Source organism: Enhydra lutris, unplaced genomic scaffold, assembly GCF_002288905.1.
Source record: "Enhydra lutris kenyoni isolate GAN:26980312 unplaced genomic scaffold, ASM228890v2 scaffoldscaffold88, whole genome shotgun sequence".
Taxonomy (NCBI): Eukaryota; Metazoa; Chordata; class Mammalia; order Carnivora; family Mustelidae; genus Enhydra; species Enhydra lutris.
In genome coordinates this window covers 3,726,062-3,740,724 of record NW_019154172.1, presented here as the reverse complement: position 1 = coordinate 3,740,724, position 14,663 = coordinate 3,726,062, and positions in this window count along the sequence as shown.

The window sequence follows — 14,663 nt, the reverse complement described above, 5'->3', positions numbered from 1 at the left end:
TACATCACACTTCAGTGAACCAGTGGCATCTGGAGCAAGGAATCTTTACGCATCACTTCTTCCTTGTTTGGTTACACAGCTGTGCTAGAGGACCGCTTTCTCTTCTTGGGAGCTTTAGGATTAGCCTGGCCTCTGCACCAGTCTTGGACCGCCCTCCTGGGTATTCTGCTGGGTGCAAAAGCCCCGCTGTGCTACCAGGCTTCGCTCGATTTAGCTACTGCACAGATCCAGCTTTCGAGTGTTGTTGCCCCAGTACAATGAAAGGGATTCTGAATGGTTTGTTCCCTGTCTAGATCCAGGCTCACCCACTTCTCTTCAATAAATGGCGTACACATGAATTTCCACCAGCGACTAGGGTCTTAGAAGAAGTACTGGCGAGTCAGCCTTTAGTTATCCTTCACCTTTAATCCTTTCTTCCCTCCCAAAAGCTGGAACAATTGTCTGTTCTGAATTTATTCAATCCCCTAGTCTTTACTGATGGTTACTTATCCTACCCAATGAACCAATCACACACTCTCAGGACCCCTTTCATGCAATACCATCAGTGCTGACGCACATACACCACGCACACGTGCACATACCCACTTATACACATAGGTACATACGGTTCCAGTAAAGCCGAGAACACGATAAGCATATTTTTTCACAGTTAATTATCATTGTTCTGGAAAGTCAGTGCAATTAGGTGGGAAAACAAGACCAGCAGTATAAATATATTTGCAAAAATGAGGTCAAAATATTTTATGTAATAGATCTATAAATGCAAGAAAATCAATGGTAAACTATAGGAACTAGTAAGAATTAATTAAAATCACCATTTATTGCTGAGTGGAACACATTTTAAAAACTGGATGAATATTTTGACCTTCTTTTAATTATTTGAAATGATGTCTGTGCATGTGTGCACACGTGTGTGGGTATATGTGGTGTGTAAGGAAGAGAATGTTAAAATGGTGACAGTGGTTCTCTCTTTGGGTGATAAGATTATAACTACTTGTTTTTTTCCTTATCTATAGTTTCCAGATTTTCTATAATGAACATACGTTTTTATAATAAAAAGGTAAGTTTTAAAATGGAAGAAGAAGAAAAAAAAAGAACCTCCCCCACGTTTTAAAACTACTTGCAAGGCCGGGATTCTGGTGATGGCTTCTTTGATATTGATACCCTCTGCCGTCTGTTGGGAACCTGTTCCATCTTTTAAATCTTTATTCTGCCTACTCAGAGCAACCCTCTTCAGCGATATGGGAATCCCGTTGTGCCTCCTTGTTCTGTCATTCCCAGTCTAGCAGAACAATGTCAGGATGAACCTATAAAAATTAATGGATTTCAAGAAAAAAAAAAAAGAATGGGTTTCATACTGTAATTTACTTATGTAAGACAGAAACTTAATATCCTTTCATTTGCTAAAAGGACAAAGATTTCCTGTACTATTTTTTTAAATATTTTATTTATTTGACAGAGAGGGAGAGAGGGCGAGAGATATCACAAGTAGGCAGAGAGGCAGGCAGAGAGAGGGGGAAGCGGGCTCCCTGCTGAGCAGAGACCCCCCCCCCGCCCGACCCCCGATGTAGGGCTCGATCCCAGGACCTTGAGATCATGACCTGAGCTGAAGGCAGAGGCCTAACCCACTGAGCCACCCAGGCGCCCCATTTTTCTATACTATTGGTCTGCAACCTGAGAGGAGATTTAAAAAGGAGCAAAGATTTCATGTTTTATCAAAATAATTTTCTGTGCTTTATCAGGTCTTTTATGGGTTTTGCTCAACTATGTAACCTCCTGGTATTGGCCTTTAAAATCTTTTATTGTCACTGTGGTCAAATACATAATTAAGTATTGATTCACAATCTGTGATCCTACTTAGTCTGGTATCTAAAACCTTTTGGTATTTTTGACAAACTTGCATCCACCTTGGCCACTTTCTTTCTTCCTTTTCCTTTTTTAAAAGATTTTATTTATTTATTTATTTGACAGAGAGAGATCACAAGCAGGCAGGCAGAGAGAGAGAGGAAAACAGGCTCCCCGCTGAGCAGAGAGCCCGATGCGGGGCTCGATCCCAGGGCTCGATCCCAGGACTCCATCCCAGGACTCCATCCCAGGACCCTGTGATCATGACCTGAGCTGAAGGCAGAGGCTTAACCCTCTGAGCCACCCAGGCGCCCCCACCTTGGCCATTTTCAAAGTTCTTGGACATTCAAAATTAGACTCCGGAGAAGCAAAGACAAATTTTTGGCTGATTAAGCAGCAAGGACCCCTGCCTTAAAATTTATCAAAACCGAGGCCCTCATAGGCAATTATGTCCTGAAGGAAAATCTGAAAGTCCTTTTTAAGGATGTTCAATCTAGGACATCCCACAAAGAAAAACACTGGGCTGACCACAGTTGTAGTATCAGTCCACTGACTGATTTATGGTACGGCCCAAACAAGAAACCTGTCTTGCCACAGTCCATGAAAAGACCCCTCATGAAAATGACTCATCATCAGCTGACCCACTGGGCAGCTGATAAACTTAGAAATCTCGTGAAACAATATGAGAGGAGCTGTATTTCTAGGACCACCAATGAAGCACAGTTAACTGGTACAGTATCTTTTTTTTTTTTAAACCAATAACTTGTTATTTTTTTTTTTTTTTAAGATTTTACTTATTTATTTGACAGGCGGAGATCACAGAGAAGCAGGCAGAGAGAGAGGAGGAAGCAGGCTCCCTGCTGAGCAGAGAGCCTGATGCGGGGCTCAATCCCAGGACTCTGGGATCATGACCTGAGCTGAAGGCAGAGGCTTTAACCCACTGAGCCACCCAGGCGCCCCTGTAATTTTCTTTATAACACTTTTCGTAATCATTTTATTGGGGAACCTCCTTTGTCTATTTCACTATGAAGTAATATGGCAGTATTTGTAACGTGTCCTTATACTCCTTGTGGACCTCTCTGCAGGAAATGAAGAATTCCACGAATGGGCTTATACTTGGCATTTTAACTTGGAGAACACCCTTCAGATTCTTTGGGGAATTAATCATGAAGGACTGTTGGATTGAGGTATTGGGGCTGTTACTTGTCCTAATAAGTATGCTAACTCTTGTTGCAATATTACACAGTAAGTAAGACTCCTTAGTTGATGGTAAAACCCTGTAATATTGAAAAACTTACTGCTTTCATAGGTTATTTGCTGTACAGACTGAATCTCTTACTTGTTCATTCCTCTATCCTGCCTGAAACCCATAGAGTAGCCAAAATACCTTACTGACTTTATCTAAGTTCTTTTTACAATGGCCTGTTATCAGGAATAAATTGTAGCCCCTGGGTTAACATATTATTTTTTCTTGTGACCCTCATTGCCAATGGTCAAGCCTTACCATATCTTTTTGCCCCTACCCTGCAAGAAACCATCGTCTGACTCTACAAACCTGACTGACTGTTGATTTGTGCCAGAACAAACCATACTCGTGAGATACCTGAATGAATAGCTTGGCCTCTATCCCTAGAGAGATAGAAAAATTTTATTGGTAAGAATGTATAGTATTCTCTGTGTCCTTAAAAAATATTCAACCACTTTTTCTTTTTTTTTTTTTTTTTTAAAGATTTTATTTATTTACTTGACAGAGAGAGATCACAAGTAGAGAGGCAGGCAGAGAGAGAGAGAGAGAGAGAGAGAGAGGGAAGCAGGCTCCCTGCTGAGCAGAGAGCCCGATGTGGGACTCGATCCCAGGACCCTGAGATCATGACCTGAGCCGAAGGCAGCGGCTCAACCCACTGAGCCACCCAGGCACCCTTCAACCACTTTTTCTTTAGCTAATAACTTCCTTGCCCTACCCTCCTTCCTATAAAAACCTTCCTTTTTAAAAACAAAAACAAAAACAAAAACAAAACAAAAACAAAAAAACCTTCCAAGGCTCAAAATGCGTCTCCTTGGAGCATCTCTGCTTGCTACATGGGATGCTGCCTGATTTATGGATGGCCTAAAAAGGCCAATTAGATCTTCATATTTATTAGGATGAATTTCATTTCATGGGATATCGATATATATTTTTAAAGATTTATTTATTTATTTATTTATTTATTTATTAGAGAGAAAGAGAGAGAGAGAGAGAGCGAGCCCGTGCATCGGGGAATGGCAGAGGGAGAGGAGGGAGAATCCCAGGCAGACTCTGTGCCCAGCACAGAGCCAACGTGGGGTTCGACCTGGGGCTCGATCTCACGACCCTGAGATCACAACCTGAGCCAAAACCGAGTCATTGTTTAACTGACTGTGCCACCCAGGCGCCCCTGGGATTGGCCGTGTTGGGCTCTCTGCTCAGCGGGGAGCCTGCTTCCCTTCCTCTCTCTCTGCTGCCTCTCTGCCTACTTGTGATCTCTGTCAAATGAATAAATAAAATCTTTCAAAAAAATTTTTTTAGCCATTTTGATAGGTATGCAATGGTATATCAGGGCATTTTATTTTATTTTATTTTATTTTTTAATTTTATTTATTTATTTGTCAGAGAGAGAGAGAGGGAGAGAGAGCAAGCACAGGCAGACAGAGCAAGAATGGCAGGCAGAGGCAGAAGGAGAAGCAGGCTCCCTGCTGAGCAAGGAGCCCGATGTGGGACTCGATCCCAGGACACTGGGATCATGACCTGAGCCAAAGGCAGCTGCTTAACCAACTGAGCCACCCAGGCGTCCCTATCAGGGCATTTTAAATTTGTGCTTCTAAGGAGTGGTGGATGATATTGAGAATTCTTTCTTATGCCTCTTGGCCCTAAAGAAATCTTCTTTTGTGAAGAGATTCCAAGTGTTTTGTCCACTTTTATAATTGGCTTGACTTTTTTTTTTTTTTTTTTTTTTTTTCTTTTTACATAAACTTTTTTTTTTTAAAAGACTTTATTTATTTATTTATTTGAGAGAGAGACAGTGAGAGAGAGCATGAGCAAGGAGAAGGTCAGAGGGAGAAGCAGACTCCCCGTGGAGCCGGGAGCCTAATGACGGGGGACCTAATCCCGGTACTCTGGGATCATGACCTGAGCTGAAGGCAGTTGCTTAACCAACTGAGCCACCCAGGCGCCCTTATGTAAACTTTTTATATTAGAATAGATTTAGATTTATAGAAAAGTTGAGAAGATAGTACAGAAGATTCCCATATACCGTGCATTCAGTTTCCCCTACAATTTGCATTGTACATTAGAGTGGTATGTTTGTCATAATTGAATGAATACATTATTATTAACTAAAGTTCATATTTTATTCAGATTTCCTTAGTTTTTTACATAATGACCTTTTCTTATTCCAGGATTCTACCCAGAATATCCCGTTATATTCTCCTTATGCTCTTCTTGACTGTCACAGTCTCTCAGATTTCCCTTGTTATTAATGACCTTGAAAATTCTCAGGAGTACAGGTCACGGACTTTGTAGACTGTCCCTCAACTGGGATTTGTCTGATGTTTTTCTCACAATCAGGGGTTATGGGTTTTGGGAGGTAAAGCACCATTCTCATCACTTTGTATTATGGAAGTTGTTAAAAAGAAAACCACAGGCTCAAAATAGCATCATTTAGGTTAAACCCCAAGAAAGTAAACCAAAACTTCATACCTAACCTAAACTGCAGTTTCAGCCCCCCAGAAATGTAACCTTTAACCAGTCAACATGGAATTTCTTGGTCAATACTAGGGACTTTACTGGTACACCCCTTCCTCTCACCCTAGGAGGGCAACCTTGCCTAAATAACATATTCCCTGCTGATAAGTACCTTGGTCTTGTCTTTCTTTCTTCTTCTTTTTTCCTTAAAGTCTTCTCTTGGCCTTTAAAAACCTCCTTTTGGAGTCAGCTGAATGGTATAGTTGGTTGAGCGTCCGACTCTTGGTTTCGGCTCAGGTCCTGATCTCAGCGTGCTGGAATCCGGCACCACATGGGTCTCGGTGCCGAGCATGCCGAGCGTGGAGTTGGGCTTAGGATTCTCTCTCTCTCTCTCTCTGCCCCAGCCCACCCCTGTTCCCTTTCTCTCTTTCTCTCTCTCTCTCTCTCTCTCTCAAATAAGTAAATCTTAAAAAAACCAAAAAACCCTCCTTTTATTTAGCCCAGCAGAACTCCCCTCTGCTTATTGGTTGGAATGCTGCCTGACTCAGGAATCATTTAAAAAAAAAAAAAAAACAGTTTGATCGTCAAATTTATTCAGTCGAATTGTATTACTCGTTTAAAAAGATTTATTTATTTATTTATTTATTTGAGAGAGAGAGAGAGAGAGAGCGCGCGCGAGTGAGCTCAGGAGCTGGGGTGGGGAAGGAGCAGAGCTGGACTCAAGGCTGGATCCCACAACCCTGAGATCATGACCCCAGTTGAAATCAGGAGTCCGAAACTCAACCGGCTAAGCCACCCAGGCGCCCCAGAACTCTATTTCTTAACAATATGTACTATTACATTATTTATCTCTATTGATGTTAATCTTGATCAGCTGGCTGAGGCAGTGTTTGTTAGGCTTCTCCACTGTAAAATCACTTTTTATCCCATTTCCATGGGTAGGGAAGTGAGTAGCCCACAGTTAGTGTAGTAGCTACATAAATTTGGGATACTTCTGCATGGGACATTTGTCTATTTTCCCTATTCATTTTTCTATCTATTTACTTACATCAATATGTACATGCGGATATTTATGTATTTTAAAAGATTTTATTTAATTGAGAGAGAGTGAGATCACGAGCAGGGAGAAGGGGCAGAGGCACAGGGAGAAGCAGACTCCCGGCTGAGGAGGGAGTCCAGTGCGGGGTGGGGGGGGGGGGGGTGCGGGCGCTTCGGGGCTTGATTTCAGGGCTTGATCCCATTGCTCAATCGCAGGACCCTGGGATTGTAACCGTCCCTCAGGATAATATGCTGCTTAAAATATAACTAATGAGGAGTTGTATTGGTCATGCAAGCAGGCTTAAAAATGACCTTGAGAAAAACCTGTACTAGCAGCGGGCCACTGGGGGAGAGGATGGTACCTGTCCTTGAAGCCGGACAGCCAGGAACACCCAGCCCGCTCAGGGCGGAATACCGTCGTCTGCTTCCCTTTTCCGTGGTCTCCCTAGCCCCCGAGAAAGCCTGCTGTGAAGGTAATCCCTTCAAGTGCGCTTGCTCTCCTACAAATTCCAAGCTGCTCGACCAGGCACACCCTACTCTTCTTCTTGTTTACCTACAAGATTTGTGACCTATGTCTTCTTCCTCTTTGTTGGTTGTTATCTTGTATCTAATAAATAAGTGCTGACTCGCCTGTGCTTCGTTTTCCTCCCCTGCGCCTTTAGGAAGCGGCAAGTGGCACCCAAAGAGGGACCGAAAGGAAACAGGACAAGTAGGCCCAACGTGAGTTTTTGCAGGGCTGTGCCTCACCCTCCTCCCCCCACCCCTTGCCCGTGAGTGGTGGGTACTTGCCAGGGTATGGCCAGTGCAGTGTGTTCAGAAGTTTTACTTCGAACTCTCTCTCTGGTGTTGGGGCAAGTTAGGGCCCCCTGGGGTCTTGACCTTCAGGGAACAACTGCCACAATAGGGAAGGAAAGTGGGAACTAAACTTCTCTGGTTATTTCCAGGGCAGAAGACATGGAGGAATTAGTGTGCACAGGGACTTTGGAGAGGCTATGTCCTTCGGGTGGTAGGTGTGTCTGATGGGTCTTTGAGGTATTGCATATTTGGGTCTAAAACCAGTGTTAAACCAGTGTTAACTTTTATTCTTTCTCCTGGTGGTCCCTGGAATCCAGAGTCATCTGGTCACTGATTCCCATGCTAGACTTGGACAGACCTTTGGGCCACGTCTCACTAGGCAGTGGGGATCAAGAAATGAAATTCTCAAACGGAGAGACATTGCAGGGTTGGGCAGACACCCTGGTGGAGGGGAAGGAATTAGGGGAACAAGGAAGGGGGGGATACTGGGGGGAAAGAATCCACAGGGAGATGAGGGGAACTCGGTAGAGGTAGGCCTCAGTCTTTGGTGGTTGTGGTAAAATCAAGAATGAGTTCCCACGTGTAGAGCAACATGTACAATGAAATAATTTCCCTTACTGTTGTGTTATAGTCCATCAGGGAAATCTTCTCTTTAGGGGATCACTTTTATACTGAGGGATGGGTAAGCCCCACTGGGGTAGGCCATGACAGTCATCAGCCCTGCAGTTTTGGAGGAGGAAACTCTGGCAAAGGAACACCCAGGGATCATCAGGCGTGTCTACACCTGTTTCACTCAACAAAGCTTATGCGGGTCCCAGATATCAAACTGCACGCCACATTGGCAAATTGAGTAAGTGCTGCTAGTAATTCCTTTCTTGAAGGAATAAGAAATGATTGAGCCAGTGCCATGGGAGTGAGATGCAAGGTCAGAACCTAAATGATTTTCTCCATCTTGTAGCTCTGCTCCCTCTGAACATCAACCACCTGCACACACCAGTTCGCAGTTGCCTTCAGTCTCTGTGGAGGTTTATAAATTTTCATAATTTCTGTAGTCCTGTGTCTTCCTTCTGTAATTCTAACATGGTAGCTTTTTGAGTTGGTCAACAGCCCAGACCAGTTCAACATCCTGGATCATTTGTCTGGTTTTGGTATTGTTAGAGTAGGCGGTCACTTGGGTTCGGACGGGATAGCTGGAGGTCAGCAATGAGGAAGTCATCACCAGCTATCTGGGAGGTCAGAGGCCTGTCTGGGCAGCACTCCACAAAAAGCTGGATCAAACCAGACAGGCCCAAGGTGGCCAGTGCCAGGACAGGAAACCCTTGACCAAATTAAGAAGGGAAAAAAAAAAAAAAAAAAAAGGGAAACCCAGCCTCCCACCGCAAGGTAGGAAGCTTGTTGATACCGATCATCAGTGAAAGACACCCTACCGCCCCCCCCCCCCCCCCCCCCCTTTCTTTCCCTAGCTTTTCCCTTCCCCTCCCCCTTTCTCTCGTCTCCCTCTCTTCAGGACTGGCTGGATTGAGGCCTCAGGGTCCGGTGTCTCACCAGTTCACCTGGCAACAGTAGGTTAAAAAGAAAACCAGGCCCCAAATGGTACCACTTAAAAAGACCCCAACCCAGTAAGAAAACACTTACTACTTAACCTAACTGCAGTTTCAGCCTCCCAGAAATGTCACCTTTGACTAGTCAACATGGAATTTCTTGGTCAGTAGTAGGAACTTCACTGATAGACCCCCACTCCTCCCCCTCTGAGGGCAACCTTGCCTAAACTATGCATTCTGGCTCACAAATTCCTTTCCTCTTTTATTTTTAAGCCCTCTGTGTGTCTTTAAAAACCTTTGCTCTCTGTAAACTCAGCAGAGTTCCCCTGTACTTGGTAGATGGGATGCTGCCTGATTTGTGACTCATTTAATAAAGCCAATTAGAGCTTCAGATTTCATGGGTTTGGTATTTTTAAGAATTGGTGCAGCATAGGAATTCAAAATGAACTTCTAGTGGCTTTCAGGGATAATGAAAAGCAGGCATGGTGCCTCCTGAGCTCAGTCTGTCTTGCTCTTTCCAAGGACTATTGGTAAGATTCTCTTGGTTTGAGCTCCCCTCTTTTTCTCCATTGGAGCTACTGATGTAATTGGCTTCTCAGTCCAGGGGTAATGGGGGTAGACAAGACGGACGGGAGGCTCTGAGAGAGCTGCAGTCCTTAGCCCTTGGTTCAGTCTGCTCTGTAGTTCCTTGTTGGGGTCCTTTCCCCATTTCCAGTCCATGGTTTCCATTTACTCGGATTTGCTGGTTGGTCCTTTCCTCATTTCCTGCGCAATCTCCATGTACCGAAGTCTGCTGGTTGAGTCCATGCCGGGAATTGCTGGTGGTATGCGGGGACTTCTCTTTGCCAGTAACATCTTTTGGTTACTGCTGTTGTGTTGAGGTGCCCTTGTTTGTCTTGTCTTGTGTGAACAGAGGCTTAGGTAATGGGATTCTGAAATTCTAGAGTCAAGCGCGCCACCTTCTGGCCAGCCTGCGTGCTTTGTGTTGAAAAACTTGTGGGGCCAGGAGCTGTGAATAACTACAGAGATGGCAGGGTTTTACTCGAAATACAACTTGGAATTACAATGGCCATGATGCAGGACATTGCAAGTACCTAAGATAAGTTAAGAAGTGTATTTAAAAGTAAGGGCTTTCAAATTTAAACAGATACCTGTTTACGGGATACCTGTTTCAGTTGGCGAGCCACAGCCTCCAGATGCCTTCCAGTTTATTGAAAGATTCATTGCAAAAGGCTCATGGAGAATTAAAAGACTATAACTTTGATGTAACTCCTGTTGAACCCCTCTATCGTCTGAGTACCCATTCCGATAATCCTCTGAATTGTTTTTCAACTCTGAAGAGACGACACAGCTGTAAACAAAAGTCCTCCCAAGACGATGGCCATACAGACAATTCCATACCTACCTTCAAGAGAGGGCCCCATATGGGCCTCTCCCAGAGTTGATGAAAACGAGAGATTCTCTGGTAAACTGCTGTATTATTCCTTTAACCAGACAAGGGGTAACTCTGGTAAATACCAGAGCCTGCACAGGGGATCCTGGAAAAACTGGCAGAAGCCAGTGAAGGGTGGAAACTCTCACCAGAATCAGTTCTGAATTTCTTTCTGTAGCACCCAGTTGAGAGAGAGAAAAAAATTTCACATTGTCCCTTTCTTTTCGGATCCAAGCCCATTATATTGATCCTTTCTCTCCCTGGGATAGCTATTGTCTTCTTGCTTGTCTCGTTTTTGCATTACTGGGCTAGGTGTTTGGTCTGCCTGGGGCGTCCAACTTGTGTTTCCTTTTGGCTGTCAGCGTGATTTTGGATTTTGGAAAGGTGATATCCTTTGCACCTTCTTTGGGGACCCAGCTTACACCCAAGCAGGGTTATTCAGTAATGCCAGAAATACTTAAAATTGAAACTGTACCCGCAGGGAAAGAAACAAAGCAGATAATACAGTTGGATAGGTGGCTCAGCCGAAGTTGTCATTTAACTTAAAACCCGAATCTTTCGGGGCGCCTGGGTGGCTCGGTGGGTTAAGCCGCTTCCTTCAGCTCAGGTCATGATCTCAGGGTCCTGGGATCGAGCCCCACATCGGGCTCTCTGCTTGATGGGGAGCCTGCTTCCCTCTCTCTCTCTCTGTCTCTGCCTGCCTCTCTGTCTACTTGTGATCTCTCTCCGTCAAATAAATAAATAAAATCTTAAAAAAAAAAACAAAAAAAACAAAGTAACCATAGTGTGTGTCTCTGCACCCATGTGTGTGTGTACTGTAATGTCAATATTTTTCTACCTGGATGGTACTGTTGAAATTAATTTGTAAAAGGGTTTCATTCATTTGGTTTGAAGGCAAGTGCTTGTAAGGATTGGGCACTCTGAAACTCAGAAAGAAAGAAAAACTGGGGCACCTGAATGGCTCAGTCAGTTATAAGCATCTGGCTCTTGGTTTCAGTTCAGGTCTTACGAGATAAGCCCCACATGAAGCTCCAAGGTAGGCATGGATTCTCTCTCTCCCTCTCCCTCTGCCCTTCCCCCACTTCCTCTATTTAAAAAAAAAAGGGAAGGAAAGGAAAAGAAACTACCCAAGTGTCTTTTAAGTTTGTATGATCTGGGAAAATACGGAATTAATAAAAGCTAGTTTAAGGGGTGCCTGGGTGATTCAGTGGGTTAAGCCTCTGCCTTAGGCTTAGGTAGTGGTCTCAGGGTCCTGGGATTGAGCCCTGCATTGGGCTCCCTGCTCAGCAGGCTGCCTACTCCCCCCCACACACACCCCCCATCCCCCCCCACCCCTCCACCCCCTCCTGCTTGTGATCTCTGTCTGTCAAATAAGTAAAATCTTTAAAAAAAAGAAATTTAAAAAACTAGTTTAAGGTTGATGGCTTAATTAAAACAGACACATCTTTAGAGTTACCAGCATTAAATATAAAACTTCTTTTTCACTGGAATTTACTAGTAGTTTCCCCAAATCTTTTTGGCAATCTGAAACCTTAACAGTTTCGCTAAGTTAGTTAAATGGTAAGTTAAATTTATTAAATATCTAGCTTATTTCCAAATAAGACAGAATATTAAAACATTAATTTTGGGCTTCTGATTGCAGAGAAACTAAAAGATATTTAAGTGTGTTAGTGCCACACTAGAAAATTTAAAAAGGCGAGTGCTTCTAGAAATTATAAAATATACTCAGAAATTTGCAAATCTAAAGAAGCTCGTGATACAGGCAGACTGGGTCTGAGCAGGACCAGCCAAGAGGGTCCTTGACTTGACACAGGACAGAAATGAAACACAAGCCAGAGAACATGAAAACAGAGTTTCCTAAATAGGGTGAGTGACAGGTGGAGAATAGTAGACCAAGTAGCTGGAAGACTGGGAAAGGAAAGGATAAGTCTCCTTGAGGCTAGCAGTTTATATTGGAGAGGGTGTAGGGTTGTGTTTCTTCAAGAGTGTGGTAGGATCCAATCAGAGGTGTCAGGGGAACAGTAGGTGTTACTGCATAAATGAGGGAAGGTAGGGATATTGATGCCAGCGTTAACAGAGGTTGGTTTGAAGCTAATACCCTGAACCATGTTTGGGATCTGGCTCTTCTTAGGTGTTAACGGGTGTTTGGGGTCTAGGACAGAACTCAGAGTATGATTAACTTCCTTGGTCCCCCTCGAAGTGGGAACATAGCTGCTTTGGCTGATTCAGGGGCAAAAGATGGAGTGTGCGTAAATGGGGCCTAGCAGAAAAACAGCAGAGATGGACACTTAGAATTTCTAAAACGGAGTCCCTTCAATTTCCTACCTCACTGCTGTAATAGTTCACAAGTGCTTATTATGACTAGACATTAAGGTTTCTAAGAGTTAAAAATTCTGATACAAGTAACTAAGACTACTGGAAATAATAAGGGAAATGTTTCCATATACAAGGAAAGTGAAATACGTGGTAAGAAAAAGGAGGAGGGATGGAAATACATTTTTGTTGAGGGAAAAAGAAAGTACTTTTGTGTTAGTGACTAAGGTGAGACTGATAATTTTAAGAAGGAAAACATAGGACAACATCAGAAATTTTTTTTTTTAACTAAATTCTACCCCACAGGGGGATCAAGCTCACAACCCCAAGATCAAGAGTTGCATGCTCCCCAGACTGAGCCAGCCAGGCGCGCCCCCAAAATCTGAATGTAAAAAGAAAGTTGTAGGTTTGTATATATATGTATGTGTGTGTGTGTGTGTGTATATATATATATATATTTTTTTTTTTTTTTTTTTTGGAGAGAAATTTTAATACGTGATCAAGCTGGCTGACATACAAGGCAACGGCAACAGATTTCTATAAAGATAATGATACATTTGGATAATGTCCATTGTGGTCCTGCAAAGAATGGCCCCTTGTTGCCAGATTTTTGCCATCTTAAATGTCCTATACCCATGGCAAGCAGTCTGCTCCTGAATCAGAAAAACTAAGGTGGGTAAAGAATGGCTGTAAATTAAAGGAACAGCTGGGGCCAGTGGAAAACCAAGGTGGTCACTTGGTTCTTCCTGGCTCCCTAACAAACCCCATTTTTTGGGTTTTGCACTCTCTAACGTACCATAGTACATTTAAATGGACTCAGATGATAAATAGACATTGGTGGGAAGACTTTACATAAAGTTACAGAACACAGTCTACCAGCAAAGTCTGACCTGTCCGGTCTATAATCCTGGGAAAACTCCCTTTGCTCTAGAAGCCTCAAACCTCCCTCTGGACCCTTCGAACACGTGCAGCTGGACTTCATTCAGTTGCCACCTGGTAGTAGAGGTTATCAATATGTTCTTGTTACTGTAGGATATGTTTTCCAGATGGGCTGAGGTTTATCCCTACTGCAAGGCTGATGTCCTCACAATAGTGGAAAAACTGTTAGAAAGTGTGTTTCCCACTCGAATTATACCTTCCACGTTCTCCACATCCCTGGACAAATACAAACCCTGACGAAAACCTTGCAGACTTTTTGGAATTCTCTCCCTTGTCAGTAATAGCAGCTCCTGGAAGTGTGTAGTGTCTTCGCTCAGGGCTGTCGTCCGCAGGTTAAAGAAGCCTTCCGAGATGGGCGTTCAAAGGATTCTGTCAGTCACGGTCTGTCTGGCCTGATGACTGGGTGTTCTGGAAGTGTTGTCAGAGGGAGACAGCCCTTGAGCCTCATGCAGAGGAACCTTACCAAGTGTTCCTGACCACAGACACTGCTGCAAAACTAGGAAGCGTTGATCCTCAGGTCCACATCACACAGCTAAAAAAAGTTGCACGTGACACTTGAGTCGGCACAGATGCTGGAGACCTCCCAATCAGGCTGATGAAGAGAAGCAGCTGACATGGAGATCGACTGCTTCCGCCCCAGACGATGGATCAAGACTTCATACTTGAACTAATCACGAACCCCTTACTCCTCCTCTTCCTTTCCTTTACCCTGGCATTGGCCTGGAAAGAGGAACACCTTCATCTTGACCCCCCAGGCCATTGCTAAGTGGGGGTAACCTCCAGAATTTAGAACAACCTTTTATTTCAGGCTAGGGAAAAACACAAAACACAACACAAAACAAAACAACCCTGTAATTCTGCCCCCAGCTTTTCACAAGCAAAAGAAGGCAGGCACCTCATTGGTGGAATCGCCATTTACATTGTGAGAGAGGACCTACCAGGAGGTTTTTGTGATTCGGGATTCACTCCTGTTGGCGGATCCCTTCTTCCTGGTAAGGGATAAAAGTAAATAAGGCGATGATCAGGAACTTCTTAATTTCCTTAGTTTTTAAAGATTTTT